We start from the raw sequence: 7,722 nt of genomic DNA, 5'->3' as shown, positions 1-7,722 counted from the left end.
CAGCGCCGGCTTTCTGGACAGACACCCCGTGATTTGGTTCAGTTCAGCGAACAGGCTCTGGCGTCTGCCTCAAACTCCGTCCCCCCACCCCCCAACTTTATTTATTTAATAAATTTATTTATTTATTTATTTGGCTGCGTTGGGTCTTCATTGCTACGCATGGGCTTTCTCTAGTTGCAGCGAGCGGGGGCTACTCTTCGTTGCAGTGCGCAGGCTCGGTGGCTTCTCTTGCTGCAGAGCACGGGCCCTAGGCGCGCGGGCTTCAGTAGTTGTGGCACCCGGGCTCAGTAGTTGTGGCTTGCGGTCTCTAGAGCGCAGGCTCAGTAGTTGTGGCACATGGGCTCAGTTGCTCCGCGGCATGTGGGATCGTCCCGGACCAGGGCTCGAACCCATGTCCCCTGCATCGGCAGGTGGATTCTTAACCACTGCGCCACTAGGGAAGTCCCCCAAATTTATTTTTAAAGAAACAAAAGCTGTATAGTTGGTGGGTTTTCGTATAATAGAAGGGCATAGAGAGGCCACACAGAAGACAGAGCAGCATTCCAGGCCCCGGGGAAGAGCTGCGTGGGGCTGCGACTGGTCAATCAAAGGGAATAATTTATAGTCACCACCTCAGGAGTTGAGGATGGTTTAGGGGCCATTCTAAGATTATAACTTCTCCCTCAGACGGCCAGCAGGATGCCCTCGTACTTGTTACTTTTGCTCTCCTCTGTTTTAAATTCCCTGAGCCCTGCAGTCCAGATTTGACGAGGAAATGCCAAAGACCGAAGTGTTTACTCTGACGTCTAAATGTTTGAATGGGTTTCTTCTGTCCTCCTCAATCCACAAGGTTAAAATGACAAAAAAAAAAAAAAAAAAAAGTCGTTGCCCTTACAAGATGCTAGAAAAAATAACTGCACAATTAGAGTGACTACGAACCCATCAGGACCACCTCCTTCCAATCATTATTCCCCGAGTTTCAATCCCGACTCAGCAATTTGCCAGTCGTGTGGTTTTGATGGAGGCAGGCTTCTCAGTGTTTTCTTTTCCTCCTCTCAAAAAAGAGAAGAAAAATAACCGCAGAGTGGTGTGAGGATTACAGGACATAAACATAAGGTGTTTAGAATAGTAAACTAACAGAATCAGAATCAGGAAGCAGGGATTTTCCTTAGGTTGGCATGACAATTTGTGGATTTAATCCCTTTTGTTTTCCTTCGAAAAGAAATCAGGTCAACCAATTGTTAAATCACCGCAGAGTATCCAATGCCCACTCTGCTGGCAAAGCCCCAGGGAGGGCCAGTGAGGAGGGGGTGTGTTGTGACAGGAAGTCAAGGATGGAAGTGGCCCATGGACTAGGGTAATTGGAAAAGCCAAAGGAATGGAGCTTTGGCATTGCTCTGGTCCCTGTCCTCTTGGTCTCCTGGCCTCCAGTAGTTTCTGAGTGTTTTCAGCTCCACCCTGCTCAACACCTGCTCTGTACTGATACAGAAAGGCAGCCTCAGGCTTCCCTGGTGGCGCAGTGGTTGAGAGTCCACCTGCCGATGCAGGGGACTTGGGTTCGTGCCCCGGTCCAGGAAGATCCCACATGCCGCAGAGTGGCTGGGCCCGTGAGCCATGGCCACTGAGCCTGCACGTCCGGAGACTGTGCTCCGCAACGGGAGAGGCCACAGCAGTGAGAGGCCCGCATACCGTAAAAAAAAAAACAGCCTCAATGCACAGGACCACCAGGGTCTCAGAGCAGTTGTAGGGAAGCCCGTCCACATCCAGTAGCTTCTGCCCATCTGGAAGGCTGAGCAGGTCCTAGGCTCCGGGGCCAGCCTGTCATTCTCTGCAGCTTCCCCAAGACAGAGGGTGACCCTGACAGAGACCAGCCATGCCTTCTACCTCTTGGAACACAGAGGCCCCAGGTGGTAAGGGTAGGTGGGCATCCTCCCCCAAGGATGGCAATCCAGCCTCTGCCTCTTGACCTCCACCTTGTAGCTCATCCCAGCCTGCAATTTCCTGCAAGACCCATCAGGGGATGAGGCGATGGGAATTTAATAAGCAGCTCCAGCCCTATTTTCTGGTACCCAGCTTTAAATATCCCTGCAGTTTAGCCTGATCCTGACTGTGTGGGTCTTTGTTCCAAAGGCCCTGAAGCAGAACTGGGGAGTCAAAAGGAATTTGGAGTCATACATGCCTGAGTCAGAAACCTCCCTGAGCCTCAATTTCCCCATGTCATTATCCTTTATCAAAGGTACAGAGGGCTAAATGAGATATGGAAGCACCTAAGACAACCTTCCAGTCCTCCAGCCCAGGATGGTCTTGTGGTGGGGAGGGGCAGTGGGGGTAGGCTTCTCTTCGGGACACAAGTTATTTCTCTTTCAGCCCCTCCTCCTTTCCAGAGCCTATCACAGAGGGTCCTGCAGGACTTGAGGTGGGAGAGGGGGAAGAAGGGAGTCTGGGACAGGTGGCCTGGGAGGCATCGTCCACAAAGAGAGAGTTCTAGGTGCCTGTTAGCCTCTAGTCCTGGGAGGCAAGAAGGGATTGGGGGTCAGTTCCAAGGAGAGAGGGGGCTGCCATCACCCTCATCCTCCCCCTCCCCCTCCTTCCCCCAATTCCGCAGGGGCCCAAACTAGATACTCTGGACCTTGCTCCCATCTTTACACCCACCTGTAGGGGCAAAGTTGAGTAGCTGAGTCAGATTCCTGATTTGCTGGGTGTATGACCTTGGGCGAGTCACTCAGCCTCACTGTACCTCCACTTCTTCATCTAAAATGGGGATAATGAGAGTACCTCCTCACAGGGTGGGTAACACATGCAAAGCCCTTAGTGCATTGCTTGGCAAATTAGTAAGTGCTCAAAACATGTTAGCAGTTATTACCTCTACTCCTTTGCAAGACCTTCCTCCCAAATCCTGGTCCATTTTAACAAATCCATTCTTCCAAAACCAATTCAAAATTTCCCTCTTCCAAGGAGTCTCCAGAGAATCTTCTCAGGCCATCTTTTTTTATTGAGGCTCCCTCGAGACCTTTGGAGTACATTTGCATATGCGGATGAGTTCCTTTCATCAGTATTTCTTCTGGGTGTTGTGCGTTTCCTGTCTCTCCACTCAGTGGGGGAGGGGTCTCCATCCTCCCACTGGGAACTCCCCTTGGAAGGGCAGTGTTTCTTTCCTCTAGAATGAAGTTGATCTAGGTGTACTGATATGGAAATATCACTAAGATATATTGTTAAGTTTAAAAAAGTGAGGTAAAGAATATTGTGTAGGGCATAATCCCATTTGGGTAAATGTTTATGTATGCATTGAAAAACATCTGGAAGGAATTGTAAACATATGGAGGCAAAGGAAAACTTTTCATGTTTTCCCTTCTATCCTATGTGAAAAATTTAAAATTCTAGACATATTATTTTTATAATGTGACAAGTTAGCTTAAATAAGCAAAATTTAAAAGATTTCCCTCAGTAATCATGGGTCTGGGTAATTCTGTTTCATTACCTTTTGCCATGTGGCTTTCTAAGTGTTTGTTTTCCTCCATGCCCTACACCCTTCTCACTGCTGTCCCTTTTCCCCACCTCAGTGAAGACATGGCATACCTGACTATACAAGTTTATGTGAGAACGTGAGCTTCGTAGATAGAGAGGTTTTCAATATACGGGGGAAACTTGCAGTTGATTGAACCCAGTAGTGAAGACTGCAGAAAAACTCAATCTTTGGACCAAATTGAGGGACAGTGTGTAGTGGTGGGAAGTCCTAGCTCAGCTGTGTCGTCACTAGTTGCATGACCTTGGGCACATCTCCTCTCTCTAGGTCTCAGTTTCCCCACCTGTAAACTGAAGCCTATGCCTTCCTCAGTCTTAGAGAGGTGATGGTGAGAATGGGGAGGTTGGTTAGAGGAGGTGAGGCCCAGGTTCTTCAACCCAGAGAAGCTCCATTTTCATCTTCTATGTCCTGTGTAAGATTCTGTGCAAGATTTCATTTGAAAATGATGATCCACTGCTTACATTAAAAAACAAACGAACAAAAATGAACAAAAAAAACCCTGGGCAAATGATTTTTAAGGGGGGGGAGCCCTTCTTGTTTTAACACTGTGTGATTGCAAATATAACTTTTTGTGCATTGAGTTGGTTTAAATCAGGGTATGTCTGCATATTTGTCTTCCCCTCCCCCGCCAGTGCCCAGCCTGGAGCTGCACCAGAGCTCAAGTCCACTGGAGTTTACATTTCTATGAATTGTGCTATAAATTATTTATCAGATTCAAGCCTAGTATTATTTAAACACGTATGTTTTACTCGTCTAACAGAGTGATTTTTCAAAAAGCCTAATCAGGGCTTCTCTGGTGGTGCAGTGGTTGAGAGTCCGCCTGCCGATGCAGGGGACACGGGTTCGTGCCCCGGTCCGGGAGGATCCCACATGCTGCAGAGCGGCTGGGCCCGTGAGCCATGGCCGCTGAGCCTTGGCATCCGGAGCCTGTGCTCCACAACGGGAGAGGCCACAGCAGTGAGAGGCCTGCGTACCGCAAAAAAAAAAAAAAAAAAAAAAAAAAAAAAGCCTAATCAAGTGGGGAAATGTAATACAGCCCCTGTCTGGAGTAGCCTCTGCTTGGAATGATGTCTGTGATGGTTAATTTTCTGTGTCAACTTGGCTAGGCTAGGGTATCCGGTGTTTGGTCAAACTCCAGTCTAGATATTGCTGTGAAGGTATTTTGTAGATGTAATTAGCATCATCTACAATCAGTTGACCTTAAGTAAAAGGAGTAACCCTTTATAATTCCAGTGGGCCTCATCTGATCAGTTGAAGGACTTAAGAGCAGAAAACTGAGGTTTCCCAGAAAGAATTCTGCCTCAAGACTGTAACATAGAAATCCTGCAAGAGTCTCCAGGCTGCCGGTCTGCCCTACAGATTGCAGACTTGTCAACCCCCATAATCGGAGCCAGTTCCTTAGAATAAATCGGATATATGTAAATTTCTGAGTGCCGGTTATGTACTAGATACTATAATAAGCACTTTACATAATTTCCCCCCCGATCTTTACAAAAACCTTTTAAACTGAGAAAACTGAGGCTTGGAGGGGCTAGGTGATTTCCTCAAGATTGTGAATTTCTACTTACCTTTCAAGACTTAGATCCGAAGTCTCCTCCCTTGAAGCTCTTCCTAACCACTCTGGCTCCTCTGTTTCCTTGGCATCCAGGGCATTTCTCTCTATTACGCAGCACTGACCGTGGTGTGTTTACCTGCAGGGCTCCGTGTTCAGACCACAAGCACTTCTGAAGGCAGGGACTGCCTGCGTCTTTGGAATCCTCAGCACCTTGTACGATGCCCATTATTCCCCAGGAGGCTCTTCGCTAACGGTACTATCAGTACTCTCATTGTCCACCTGGGGGCAGCATACCAGCAGCAAAACCCCTGTTTCAGGAGCGCAGGACTCCGGAGGGCTGGCCTGGCAAAGTCAAACACTAAAGTGAAGGGAAATGCCTCTGCTTGCGCCCCCAACTGGAAGCTAGGGCCCACTGTACCAACCGTTTGCTCCATCCTCCGGGGATTCAGTGGAAAGCTCAGTATCTATTACTGATGTTGGCTGGGCTGCTTTTGGGGACACTGGGACTGTCCTGGAGCATCTGGGCCTGGACTCTCTCCCCAGTGAGGGAGTTGCAGGAAAGAAAGCCCAGAAGAGGCAGAAGAGGTCAGCTGCAAGTGTCCCAGGAGAGACTTTTCCTGAGTAAGTCTGCATCCCCGTGAGGTGAAAAGGCAAGGAATTCTCCACTAGGGCGAATGAATCCTACTCCTAACTGGAAAGTGGATAAAGAGTCAGCAGGCCCAGCAATCTCATTCACAAGCCCTCCTCCTCCTCCGGTTCTCTCAGCTATTCTGTTCTTCCCAGATCATTTTTTTTCTTGGCCTTGCCACTCAGCTTGCAGGATCTTAGTTCCCTGACCAGGGATGGAACCTGGACACCTCTAAGGATGGGGTGAGGTGGGGGTGTGCTTAGATGTGGTGCTCCTCTATCCACATGCCTCACGTGCGCTCAGCAGAGAGGTGGGACTCAGGTTAGGTCTGTCCTCTGGAAGCAGAGCCAGGGCAGTCCCACGGGGTCTCTGTAGACACCCTCCTACCTCTTTTTCTTGGGGCTACCTGAATACAGAAGGTGTGTGTTGGGGGGTAGTGATGGGGGTACTGGCAGTAGGGAGGAGGGTGTCCACTGATGCCACTCGGGAAGAGGTGGAGCAGATGAAGGAATGAGGAGAACAGCAGGGTATTGCAAAGGACAAATTTTGAGCAAACAAATGAGAGAAGAGAGATTGAAGGGAGCATCTGGAATCATTTATTTTGAGGGGAAAAAAATACTTTCACAGGCTTCACTGACATATGAGAAGTGAGATGTCTAAGATCACACAATTCCCAGACTATTGATGTTCTGCTACATACACTGCCTCCTCAAAGCCAATTAATCTCTAACAGCGGATGGTGAGATCTGAAAGGCAGATTTGAGAACATTGCTTCAGGGAGGAAGAGGAAGTAAGAGAGAAAGAGGGGACAGCAGCCATGAAGGAGGGGTCGTCTGTCCTGTCCTCTCAGGGAGATTCAGCTGAGCATAGATGACATTTCCAGATGGACCTGGGGCTCCAGGAGGCCCCTCCAAGCCTATGGGACAAACCTAGGGCATCCATGGAGCCTTCCTCTGCTTTTTGGCCCTGTACTGGGAAGGGGGGTAGAACACAGGATGAGATGAGCTCTTCAGTCCTGGGGAAAGACCCCCAAAGGGAGAGAGATAGGGGGGTGAGAGGGGAGGTAGGGTAGAGGGTCAGTGAACCAACAGTAGATATTCCTGAGCATCTATTATGTGCCAGTCTAAGACCACACAGGGATGCGTCGGACACAGTGTCTTACATGTGAGCAGCATCTGTTATGGGAAAGGTTGTAGGGAAGGATGGAGGTGAGGTGCTAAAGAAAAGGAGGGAGGGAGAAAGTAAAGAAACAGGGGGAAGAGGAGGAGAGAAAAGGCCCAGTTGCCGATGTCCAGTAACTCACATTCTACTCATGGCAATAGGACAACTAGAAAAATGATGGCTAAAACTCAAGCTCAGCGATAAGTGAGCAGTCCCCAGAAAGAAGTTAAAAAGGGTGTTGAGGGAGTTGCAGGGGGGCTCGGGATAGAGGAGACTGGGCGCCAAGGTGAGTGGACCTGGCTGACTTGTCTGGCCTGGAGGAAACTCTTGCCCAGAGGGTCCCCACCGGTCCCTGACCTCCATGGGACCCCATGTGGGCTTGGCAGCCTTGGACAGCCAGGGCTGCCCTGCGGTTCCTGGGAGCCCACCAGTCCCAGTCCCTAGGTATCCAGGGTGGTCCTGGGAGTCTTCATGGCCAGGGTATCCCTGATGTCCTGGGGGTTCTGGAAACCACTGGCAGCCAGGGGGACCAGGAGGCCTGATTCCATCCTATATGTGGAAGGAGAGGCAGGAGGGGTGGAGGTGAACCACAGAGAGTGTATGTATTTGGGGTGAGGGACTTTTGTAGGGGAAGGCAATGGGGCTAAGCCAGGAGCCCTGATGGGAGTAGAAAGTTATCAGAGGTTTAGAAATTTTGGTCCCAACCCTGACCTTGGAGGAGAGAGGTGCCAGAGATTGAGTTCAATCACCAATGACCAATGATTTAACCAGTCATGCCCATGTAATGAAGCCTCCATAAAACCAAAAGGATGGGATTTGGGGAGCTCCTGCATCAGAGAACACTCAGAGTGCTAAGAGAGTGGCTGGGTAGGAGAA

This window comes from Orcinus orca, chromosome 19 (assembly GCF_937001465.1).
Source record: "Orcinus orca chromosome 19, mOrcOrc1.1, whole genome shotgun sequence".
Lineage (NCBI taxonomy): Eukaryota > Metazoa > Chordata > Mammalia > Artiodactyla > Delphinidae > Orcinus > Orcinus orca.
The sequence above is the reverse complement of the archived record's forward strand: the minus strand, read 5'-3'. Positions refer to the sequence as shown.